This window comes from Pygocentrus nattereri, chromosome 1 (genome assembly GCF_015220715.1).
Source record: "Pygocentrus nattereri isolate fPygNat1 chromosome 1, fPygNat1.pri, whole genome shotgun sequence".
Lineage (NCBI taxonomy): Eukaryota > Metazoa > Chordata > Actinopteri > Characiformes > Serrasalmidae > Pygocentrus > Pygocentrus nattereri.
The window spans coordinates 37406370-37419482 of record NC_051211.1 but is presented as its reverse complement, the minus strand read 5'-3'; the positions used below and the strand labels follow the sequence as shown (position 1 = coordinate 37419482).

At 37.2% G+C, this 13113-nt stretch overlaps 1 protein-coding gene across 3 annotated transcripts in view; it reads right to left on the bottom strand.

The window, feature by feature from the left end:
- Nucleotides 1-13113, bottom strand: part of tafa5a (TAFA chemokine like family member 5a) — a 150002-nt gene that overhangs the window by 88066 nt on the left and 48823 nt on the right. The window lies entirely within an intron of this gene.

Here is a 13113-nt window from a genome sequence, read left to right as displayed (position 1 = left end):
GCTTCTTGTTTGAATTTTCCTGCTCCACCTTAAACTGAATGTAAATGCTACAGCATTTATGGGGAAACAGGACAATTCAAAAAAGAAGCTGACCTCAGCTTCATGACCATTGTGTGTTTGACAGCTTCTCGCTGCACATTAAATGGATCAGGAGACCAGCTAGAGTGCTTATAAATGCAAAGTCCTTTATCTCCAAATTATCGATTTTCATCTTAAATCTTTCTATTTGCTTATTTATTAGCTACTAGCTAGGCAAGATTGTTGTCTGCGTTTCTATGTGACTAGCATGCCATTAAAGGATGGTAAATAAACAGTTATACATTAACTCCAGCGTTTAGGACCATTCATTGTTAAAACTGTGTTAGAAAGATCAGCAGTGCTTTGTTTTCCTGCAAAGAAGGATTAATTTATTTGTACCTAAAAATCTAATTGTGCTGTGGAGCCACAACAGGGCAGTAAAAGGGTCACATGCGGCTCTGGCCACTGAAATTAAGACTTGCACAAAGTTTACATATGGATTTCTTTTTTTTTTTCATAAAATTAAATTATGATTCTAGATTATACATTTTTTTTTTTTAATATTTTTATGTTTAAAAGAAGGTATTGAATAAAATATGGTTTAGATATCGACATTAAATTTGAAGAATTAGTATTGATGCTGGTATTGAACAATTTTAAATAACTCCTGGCTCTAATCAAAATACAGCATTAAGTACCCTACACAAGGAGTGCTACTGCTACACTGTTAGAAATAAAGGTACAGTGCAGATACATTTCTCATTCTTCAAGGTACAAACAGTTTAAATGTTCCCTCAAAGGTACAACAGTGGTTTAAAGGTGCATTTGTGACCCTTAAATACGTTTTCTCAGGCAAAAGTATTTATTTGTACCTTTTCATAAACTGATTTTTTAAAACAGAAAAAAAAGTCTGGAGATGAGACGGGGTGTGTGGAGCCAATACAACTTAGAAAATGTAATTTCCATGGATTATGGTAAAATTATGTTCCCTGACTAAAGGTACCCAGTGACATGGGGAGTACTACCCCAATAACAGTTTTGTACTTTTTTTTCTGAGAATGTATAGCAGAAACATTATGGCCTGGATAAAAAAATCAAACCTACAATCTTGTTTGTGGTGTAATCCACAATGCTGTCTAATGGAATTTACTAGAGAAGAAATGCCCACCCTAGTGACTATACATGCATCTACACAAGTACAAATAGGGCACCCATTTATCAGTTGTCAATATCATCTGAAATTCCATCAGCAAATAATGTATCAGCTGGCTAGTATATACTGTGCAACTACTCCACATTGAGCTGCATAAATATAAACTGTTACACTTGTGTTCAGAAACGGCTGTTTTACCTGCTATGTCACATACATCAGCAACATTTCATTCTCTAAATTAATACATTCTCAGCTTATTGCACCCTAGCCTTCACGAATCATGCTAAGTGTGCCATGGTTTCCTCAATCACTGACATAGTCATAAACAGTCACATAAAAGGACATGTAACTGTGATTGTACAGGCGGTAGTAAAGTGTCATTCTATAAATGAGAGCTGCCGGAAAGAAGGATTAATTGGGCCACATGCCAAAGCAGAGGGGGGGATGGTCTACTCTCTATTTCCAACCAAACAGGACATAGAGCTATCTATAGAAGAACAATCTGTCAACATTCAGGAGAACAACATTATAACAATTCTCCATTACTTTTGACAAGTGTAATTTGATGTCACTGATGTTAAGGGTGGGCAATATGATGACAGGTCTCTGATAAATTACATTAGATAATTACATAGAGCAGAAAACAATCAGTGTAGAGTGTCTGCATGAACTGCATTGTATTTGACTCCTAATACCATTATCTTATTTTATTTTTCCAACAGTATAATGTTTTTCTTTTATTCCTTCATAAATACTTTATTGCTTCATTTTTAAATAACCATGAATCTGTGCATTCCAATTTGTTTGCAAACCCCGGAAAATATTGTGCATATGTAGTGTAATGTGAAATGTCTTCAAGCATCACAATATTATATTTTTGCCATATTGCCCACTCTTAAAACACTGAAAAAAGTGGTGCATGGTGTTTATTTGATTCGAAAGTGTATATCATTTCCACTTGAATAAAATATATTACATTAAAACAGCTCTGTCCTTCAGTTTACTTACTTTTGGCAAAAACTGTGCTTTTATTCATGTGAAATTGATGCACATGTCTGCAAGTCAGTGCACCATTATTTTCAGTGCAGATGAAGTTTGCAATACAATTTAAAGTTCTATATGTAAAATTAAACAAGGATACTTTCATCTGCCATTGCCTTTTGAAGCTAAAGTTAAATTTCACTCCATATCAGAGGAGACCACAAGGCAGATGGATGTGCAGAGTAGGTTTATCTGAGCATCTCGGGAAATCAGTGTTGATAACAGCAGGGGTCGTAAAAAAGGCAGAAAAATTCAACACAGGCATATCCATAATTCAGGGTATAGAAACAGACAAAAAGGAAGCTAAACCACTAGAGCAATACATGGAACTACAAAAAAGCAGCAAGGGAAATATAAGAATTAGGAAATCACAGCTCAGAAACTTAATATGAGAGAGAGCATCAAGCTTTGCATCATAAAAGCCCAGCAAATAAAAGTATATATATGCATTTTGTTTATATATATATATATATATATATATATATATATATATATATATATATATATATATATATATATATATATATATAGTTATATAAACAAAATGCAACAAAACGCAGGGACATTACATACCAGGTGAATGTTGTCAATCAGCCAAGACATGTTTGGCATCCAAAGCTAAATTCTTTAGTTTTGTACTGAAGCTTACCTTACCAAGTTGTGAAGTGTCTTTAATGAACTTGTTTATATGTTTCCAGCCATTATGACATACTAGCTTTTATAAAACTGCATAAACATACATGCAAAATGTAGTTAAATGTTGAGCTGTTCTTCCGCATTACTTCAATGAGCAGCCATTAAAATGAACACCATGGACAAGAACAAATTCAAGGTCAACATGAAATCAAACTGAACATTTTGCCCTGTTAGCTTATGTAATGACTTTTGCCCACCTCTTAAATGTTTTGATTACACAACAATTCACACTGACTCTATGCCTGTAGGTCAACGAGTTAGTATTGCTTGCTCTGCCCAGTAAGGAGAAGGATATTCTACATTTGGTAGTGGGCACTATACTGGTTCATTCGGTAAACCACTGAAATTCTTCCTACAGAGTTTTGTCATAACCATTACCATACTAATACAGTACAAATAAGTTCAGATAATCCAACATACTAGCCGTGGCTGAGGCAGGGGTGCCACATTTTGAGTGAAAATAAAAAAGCAGTCTAGTCTGTGAAGCAGTCCACTTTGTTCTTGTGCCACTTAAAGAAATAGCCAGTCTTTTGGGGTTAGCCTTAATGTAACAACCACTGCATTTCTTCTAGTACCACCTGAGAAACCACTGACTCGGAGAAGCTGGTACTGACAGTCGTAGAGCTGTAATATTTTCAAAATTCCAGGAGCAGCATCTGAGAGCTGGAGGCATGAATATATGGGATGCACATACAAGACAAATTATTTGAAATTACTAAACAAAGCTAAGGTTAGCTTCTTAATTCAAAATTTCCATTCTACCTTAAATGGTGCTGGAATTACATTCAGGAGCTGGAAAAGAAACCAACTTCAGCTTTGTAGAAACGAAGAAACAACATTTAGCACAACCTTTGCTGCAAGGCTAGTGTTAGAAAGCAATATTGACATATGTTTATCTATGTATTGTTTATTAATGACAATCAAGGCTATGCAAACCTATAAACAAGCAAAGAATATACTACTTCTTTTTAAATTAATGACTTGATCTATTGCATAATATTCAAAACAAAGGTTGAAAACAATGGTATAAGTTACAGAGATTTTCCTATAGAATTTACATTGATTTAAAAAAAAATCTTGCATGCAGGACTTAAAAGATTTAAAAGATTCAATCACAGCCTCATATTTTTCCTCCCAGTAAGCTAATGGCAAAATTGTGCAAACTTATAATGTGAACTAAAGTACACCATGTACTACACGGCTTCATTTTACAACCAAATACACTGAACCATATGATAATTGCTTCCGTAATTACTGCAGAAACTCTCTGAAGGTAATAGAGTGCCATAAGCGCTGCAAGCTCCCTCTGAATGCTTTGGGTGACTGTAAACTGTCCTTCGTCCACTTATGGGAAATGGGATGTGCTGAATTCCTCTTTGGCCATTCCAGAACCAACATGGCTTTCAAATGAGCAAATTACATGGGACGTGATTATCTAATGCACTTGGAGAAACGGCTGAGGAATCTCATTTTATTTTGCTCGTATTTGTTGAAAAGAGGCTGATTACAGTCCTGTATGAGTCTTAGATCAAGATTTGATTCTCGACTAACATCTGCGGCACAATGTTGTCTTTGACCATCATTACAGGCAATAAAATTAGAAGGCAAATTAATATATACTTGGAAGAAAGCCATATTGCTTTTCTCCATCTCTCTTTTTTCCTTTATTCTTCACAGAAAACCTATTTTGCCATTGCACTGCTTCAGGATGAAATTGTTACGCACATGCAATTTATTCAAGGATGTGAGACTAAGGGAATGTGACATTCAGTGTTATAAGATATTCATTAAATGCCATTGCCTTTAATTCCTTTTCAATTGAAAATAAGAATAACAATCACGCTGAAAAAGGAGGCCGAGGGCGGATGTTGTTTAGCTTCAAGTCAGACGCAGGAAACAATGATCACAGAGAAATTGCTTTGGACGTAAGCTGGTGACCATGACAAAGGCTACGACAGTCCTAGTTATGATCAATAATGTCTCTATCATTCAAGGGGCCAAAAAGGCCCAATGCGCCATTGCTGTGACAGGACGTTTGGGACAAATTGTTTTACGCAGTAGGTGTCATGAATCTGTCAAGAACCTGTCAGGGACAATTGAACAAGAAGTCAGGTGCAGTTATGTGAAAGGTATAAATGAGTTTGTCCTCCACTTCTCAGGTTTTTATCCAGGATGAAACGGCATTTTGTTGTATATTAATTAGCACATTTTTAGCCTTGAAAGCACATTAATCAAGAAAAAATTGCACCAAACAAAACAATTCCCCTGTGTAAAGAGAGTGCTGACCTAGCTCTAGTGGGAAACAGGTGTGAACCAGTGCTGCACAAAATCAGTCAGCTTCGACCATTGCAATATTGATACTGAACAAATGTGCCAGATACAAATAAATCTCTAACCAATCACTAATGTTTAACTGAGTGAAATTAATTTCCTGAATGTAGAAATGTACTGCACTGTAATGTGTTTAGTGTTGTGTTATATGTCATTATACTCAGTATTGTGTGTGCCTATACTGTGACTGTATTTAGAACATTCTTCTGCCTATTCTTGTTTATCTCTACATGGTCACAACTGTCACACCTGTCACTTGTCATGTACAGGCTGCGCCTAATCTTGGCATCAGACCTGCTATACAACTGCAACAGCCCAGTGTCTTACAGGCTGGTTAGGTGTCTGGTACCTGTGCACAAACAAATAAACTTCACTTCTCCAGACATACGGCTGGTTCCCTGGTACAGTTAGGGTTAGGATTATTCAAGTGGTGCCGTGACCTGGATTGGACATCTTATCTCTATGCTGTAGGCGAGTGCCCATTTCAAAGCAAACCCTAAAACCATTAGAGTATTGTCCTCATGTTGATGGAATAGAGGGGAAGAACACGGTAGTTTGTTAAGGCCTGTACTGTGACCTGTTGCCATAAGCTCATGGTAGGAGAAAGGTCTACCACACAGAGGGGTGGTAGGGTGGCACCTGATTGGTCTGGTAATGTTTTCATTGTCAGAGTGGATGAACTGTTATATAAACATATAGACTAATCTAGTTTGGACAAATACTATCACAAGAAAGTGCCTGTTTATTCAGATAAAATATTGTCCCTACATGAGAAGCTAAATATGTAATTCTGGCAAACACGTAGAGAGCACACTCGCAGAGCATGTCTTAATGCATGCTGCCTCCAAGGCAAATTAGGCCTGTGGAAGTATAAACGTAAGAAAACGTAAGTTTGAAACTTAGAAAGTCTAGAACAACCTTGTCTGATACAGTGACTGGGACTATCTCCCTGGAAAGCTCAGGGTTGAGTTTCAGAAACAACTGAAGCTGTGTTTAAAAGCCCAAAGTAGCACTGACCTCTGCCCTGTACTGGGAACTGTGCAAGTTTTATGGTTGTTCTGTGTTGCCACTGTGGCATTAGGTGTCATCAATCAGCTCATGGGGCAAAATCTTATAGTTCTATTTTTTTGTCTGAATGGGTCTAAATCTCTTGCAGATTGTGAGTTTTCCGTGACTGAATACCAAGCAGTATAAAATTAATAATGCAGCATTGTCAGACGCTTTAGGTAGACAAAGTGTGTTGTTTCCTAACCCAAGTCCCTGACCTATACATTGACAAAATTTTGATAATGTGCCACAATATGTACTTTATTATGACTTGATACATTAGCACAGTTGCAATCTTTTGTGGGGTTGTGCAGTTATTGATGACTTTGAATTAAGGATCATGTGAAAACCTGCTCAACCACTATATGATCTAACTAAAACAGAAAATCAGAGAAAACTGGGTTTCAGCTAAATGGTGATCAGTTAAGAGCTTTTCATTCACTTAAACCTGCATTACGCAGTGCCCTAGGTCTAGCGAACATGGAACTACTGTTCACACTATATTTTTCAGCATCAATACGGTTTGTGTTTGTCTAGCTATTTAACTCATGGTGAGGCTAATCTTGGCATCAGTCCTGCTATAAAACTGCATCAGCCCAGTGTCATATGAGCTGGTTAGGTGTCTGGTACTTGCGCACACACAAATAAACGCCACTTCTCCAGACATATGGCTGGTCCCCTGGTACAGCTAGGGTTTGGATTCTTCATGACCAATCATAGATATTCTTTGGGTATTTGGGTAAGGCTGACTAGCTTGAGGAAAATATCTAATTGTGACTTGGCTTAAACACTGAATGTAGTGTGCCAGACTAACAGCTGAATGGTTCTGTGTTATTAAGTTAAATTTCCCCACTCAAAACTTGTCAAGACAATGTTGAAAGATATAACTGGAGATCCTAAGATTTCAATATTGTACAAATTGAGATACATTTTGAATATTTTTTAAAGATATACTGAAATCATAATAGCAATTTGCAAAAACATTCCAAAGTCCTTTAAATTAGCAACATAATGTGAAAAAATAACAGTTTTGACGTTATGTCAAAGACGTTTATTTATCATGATACCTACTGATGTGTGCATGTGAACCAGTTAGGTCCAGCCCATCCCATCCCATCCTGTCTCGTAATACCACTTTGCACCTCAAGACGTGATAGTGAGTCACCGTAGTGTGGAGTCAGTAGTCCAACATGAGAGAATGAAAAACTAGCACACCCACTCCCAGCAAGAACCCATGTTCGGCAGCAAAGAAAAGAAGCGACACAAAAAGAAGCAAAATAAGAGTCAACATTGCCGCTGCTTTCCACTGTTGGAGAGCTCTTAGCCAGTAAAGTGAAGTATGATGCTGGATGAAAGGAGGGAGGATGAAGGACTGTGTGGATTGTGAATCTGACAGGTTGCATCATCTCACATATTGCTCCTTTAACCTCTCCACTACCCCCCACCCCCCACAAACACACTCTTTCTATTATTAAGGTTAATCTTTACCCTTGGAAATCATTATTAATTTGTGTTTAAAATATCATAATATTCATTGAAAAAGCCTAAAATACTGCAATGTGACTTGTTTTTACCTAACATCGTTCAGCCCTGGTGTGATTTTGTACCTCTTGGGAATCAGAGCCTCTACAGTGTTCAATGAGCAGCACAAATGAGATGGTCTACTTTATCTTGAAGGAAATGACAAGAATCCTTTCTAAATTAGAGTGACTGATGTCTTGCCAATGCAAAAAGAGCATCCTCTCGTTTACAAGCACTCACTCCTCCAGATAAAATGGTTGATCTATAGAGATGGTCAAACCACTCTGTAACAGTCAATTAGGCAAAATCGAGTGGTTTCTAACCTCTGAAGCCAGAGCAACGTAGCAAAAATATAACATGTAATCAACCTCATATTTTAAAAAAAGTAACTTTGAAGGAGTAAGAATCTGTAATTCTGCACATTTCTATTGGTCTGTTCATCATGAAATTTTAACATAATGTGAATAGCAGTTGGCATTTTCAAACTAGGCAAAAAAGAGAAAATGACAACCCAAGGTTAAAAGAAATACAACCTTTTGCTCTGACAGAGGCAACACAAATATAAACAAATATACCTGGGGAAATTTTCATAATACAAGATATATATTATGGTACACTTTTCTGAGATTTGATAACTCAAAAACATACAGAAAAAAAGCCCCAGTAGTGCCACATCTTAAAGAATAAGTTCAATGTATTTTTCCAATAAACAATACTAGTTATGTTCTTTTTATGAAACACACAGCTGGACAGTATGTTTTAAGCATTGACAAGATCCATAATAGGCTTAGGAAAACATATAGCAATGTGAAAAATGTGGAATTCTGCACATTTCTATTGGTTTGTTCATCATGAAATTTTTACATAATGTGAACAGCAGTTGGCATTTTCATGCAACTATGTAAAAAAGGAAAATGACAACACAAGGTTACAAGAGATACAAGCTTTTGTTCTGTCAGTGGCAATACATAAATATACTTATATACAGGGTGTCCCAAAAAAATATACATCCATTTCGTAGTCTAATAGCACAGCCAGTTCTCCCTCAAATTATCTAAAATTTTCACAATAGGTTAAAGTTAAAGTTAAGAAAAGTTATTTTTTTCAGGCTGAAGAATGGCGTTCACTTGAAATGAAAAGGCATTTTGTGTGTTAGAATATGTTCGAACACAGTCATTTTTTGAGAAAATTCTATAAAAATGCACCAATTGAAAATCAGATTTGGACATGGCACAAACACAGAGTGCTTGGCAGGAGCTGGGCTACCGACTTGATGCATGTTGTGTCACAGGCGGTGCCCATATTGAACATTTGTGAATCTTTGTTAAATCGGTTATAAAATCCACATCCCTCTGAATTTCTTGTTCGATTTTGGTAAATAAATCTTGTATTGTTCAACATGAAGCCTATTTATGTTCATTTGCCTGGGACACCCTACATTTTCACAATACATGATATCATGATACACTTTTCTGAGGTCTGAAAAAAGCCCCAGTAGTGCTACATTTTAAAGAATGAGTTCAATGTATTCCTACATTATTGTAATTCTAGCTTTGGCAACATTGACCCTGAAGGCTGCAATATGCAGACATGCCCACTGTGTTCTGTGAGCTTCTTCTTGAGCAATTACAGCTCCAGATGAGCACTTCTGTGGCTCCAGATAACTCAAGGTATTTTGGATTTTGTCAAAAAAACATTTTTATGGTTAAAATAATCCAATCTTTAATCAAGTCATATTACTGATTCAATAGCAACATACTACAATACTAATACTCTTCCATATTATGCACAGTCCACAGACTGCAGAGACCTACTGAATGGTAGCTCAACTCCTTCGCTTGAAAGCATATCTGCATGGAAGCCTTGGGGCTACATCTTTCATACTTAAGCATTTATCTCCAGGCACTGGCCTCCAAATTGACCAGGTTGCCAAGTTAATTTAATTAAAGCTGGTGTTTTTGTTATAATTCTAGGGTAGATAGTTTACTACAATGCCAGATCCTAAGAGCTAAGCTCCAGAAGTCCTTGACAAGAAGTCTCTGGACTTGTTGATGGTTTCTCACAAAGTAGGATTTTCCAGCACACTGAAAATGAGCCCATTTGCATGTGATCTCATAGTGGTAATAACAGCGCACCAAATGGCAAGTATTATCTTTATGTCACTTCAGACTGACGTAGCACTCAAGGGCAAAATTGCCAAATCCTTCCATTCTGGCAGTTTAAGCACCTTCAGAGGAGCCTCGCTGATGAATAAGCCCACCATCTGCAGAGGCGCACAGGCCTCACTCGGTAATTACACCACAGTTCACCAGCGCGTTAACCACAATTATGCAATCAGCGCCTCACCGAGGCAAACAAACACCCCCAGGACCGCTCTTTTCTGAGCCCACCACAGCTCCTCACACTGCGGTTACAGATCAATGCAAGCCTTGAAAAGGGGGGAAAGCAAATGAAGCTCTAGGGCTCTTGAAAAAGAATTCAGAATGGAACTGTAGCACAGGCCAGATGTGCTTATGCAGAAGTATTTTGACAGTTTGCAAACTAAACAGAAGTGCATATTTGTATTCCTTTGGAAACAAGGAGGCTTATATCAAAAACAGAATCAGTTTGCCAGGTGTGTTACACATACAAAGAATATGTCTTGGAGAGTGTACACATTACATACTTACAGACCAGATGCATGCAAAACCATTAATAAATTTTACATAGAAAATATACCAAAATAAAAACAAGAAGGTATAAGACAAAATAAAACATAACTTAAATAACGTATACTCCTGTTATTATGTTTATTTAGCCATTTCTTGTCACAAAATTGCTAAATTTGGTCACTGCTTTTCAAACATATAAATTTTAATTCGCTTATCATTGCTGTCGAGAACAAAACCATGTAATTTCAAAATGTTTACAGGAGAAAGAAAAACGTATTTGACTTTTAATGTAAGTCAATGGAACCAGACTTTTTTCCAAGTACTTTTGGGCTATTTTATTTAGTACATTTATCATGAAATTAACACACAATGTAAACAGAAACAGGCATTTTCAAATTATGTCAAAAACTGAAAAATGAGATATGAGGTTTTGTTCCAACAGCAGCTTTTTTCTTGATGCTGTACAGCTTCAGTTATAATGGAATCATCTACAGCGCCATTAAAGCTTCATAGCTTATTCGAGTGATGCCATAACATTAGAATCATTTGTAACAAAGTTGTTTTATATTATTAACAGTGATGCCAAACTTTTAAACAGTAGTGTACAGATGTGCAGGGTCTGAGGAGACATCTAAACCAGTATCATTTACAACATAATGATACTGAATGAGTGATATCAACATCTGCAGAATGATTTATGCATGAATTTAACATTTTAGCAGTCATCACTCACACTACACATAAACAGCATGACATATTTGCAAGTAACTGCGCAGTTGACTGACTGCAAGATTGATCACTTGTACTTGTTCTTGTATTTAGTAAAGGAAAAATGAGACGCTACCATGTGTTTACACTGAAACTGTCCCGAGACAAGACAAATGCTTTTCTTCAACCTTCTCATTCATGACAATGAAACTCCTGTTTCCTCCAGCAAAATAGTTCATCACATTGTAAAGTTACTGATTCACATATTCAGATTTTCATTCAAAGGAAGTGTGCATTTAAATCTGCTGTAAAGAATAACAGAGCTAAGGGTTACTGCAGGCTGTATTGTCTTTCAAAAGACATGTAACATATATCTTTTTCAGCTCATGTACTGTATTTCAGCCTGCCCTGTACCATGGATAATGACCTTGACCAACCAGACAAAGCGAATGTGCTCTCACCTTCTTGCCTCATTTGCTTTGGTATAGATTTCCATGAATGTATTCCTTTTAAACTCAACCTTCTATGGCTTCAGGCCAATGAAAACACAAGGAGAGCGAAACATTCAAACACAGTATGTAATACACTGCAATACACCTGAATAACAGGCCTGAAACACTCGGGTAGATTTTTTTGCTTACAAAGTCTGAATGAAAAAGTAGATGTGATAATCATGTGGAAATCTGCTTTCTGTAAGGGATTCATTTAACATCTACTGTATAGCAATCTAGATAACCACTGATATTTCATTAAAATCCATCTTATTTGTGCTGTATGCTTTCTAGGAATTGCATACCTAAAATCAATAAGCGTTATGATGATTAGGTCAAATAGGGCAAAATGCAAATGTGTTTCCTAAATGTACTGAAAAAGGTGACATTGAATTTACCTGATCTATATATGTCCATCATTTGTGACAACAACTGTGCATATGTAATATACATCATCCACATTGAAATGATCACAGTAAATCAAGTCAATTCAATGCATCACTTCTTTTCATCTTTTTTTTTGTGTGCTTTAAAAGTATCAGTGACAACACTGATGAAATCCACTTGTACCAAGCAGCACCGTATTGACGGCTAGAGGGAACACCCCGCTGCTATCACAGCGCACTTGCTCCAAATCAGTTAGGCACGCAGCCACGGTTTTGCAGAGCAGGCCTACAAGCCTCCTTTCTCCAACTGTACTGGCCAAAACGATGTGGTGGGCTATCATTTACCACAGCTTGACCCGTATTTTCACATGAAGACTGCGACAGAGGCAAGGAGACAGTCCACAATACCCACCACCGAGCAGTGTTGGCGGTTGACCTTCTGCCTCATCCATAAACAAACCTCTCTTGTTTCCCCTCCGAGGCACACACACATATACAAAAAAGAGAAGAGATGGGAAGAGGACAGCTTACATGCCCTGCGCTGCCGAGAAAAGGTTAGGCATCCGAGCAGCCGAGCAGTGGTCTTCACGGGCCCTGCTTCTTTATTACTGTGTACTGACACATTAGCTGACCCCAGAATAGCTGGGAAAGTCCAAAAATGAATACAACTTCCTGAGCTCACTGTAAATAAGAGGAGAATGGGAAACATGTAATGCACATGTGCTCATCCCTGTATCTATGAATGGGCTGCAACTATGCCAAACAAGATCATGTTAAATAAGCGCGCTGCAAAGTTATTCCAATATTCCAATCTTGTACCTCATCTCACAAAACCCAGTGTTACACTTAACTTTGCAGTCAGGTGACATTGTATACATCAAGGGCACATAAATAACACATCCCCTACATCTGGATTTAGCTGGTCCTTGAGTGGCACTGCCAGACAAAGCGAATTAAGACTAATGAGGGAAAATAATTACTGTTTGACCTCAGCATCACCCTTAAGCTAGACTCTAGTGCCATCTATTGAAGAACACAACCATAAATCACTTTATCTCCTGCAACAATGA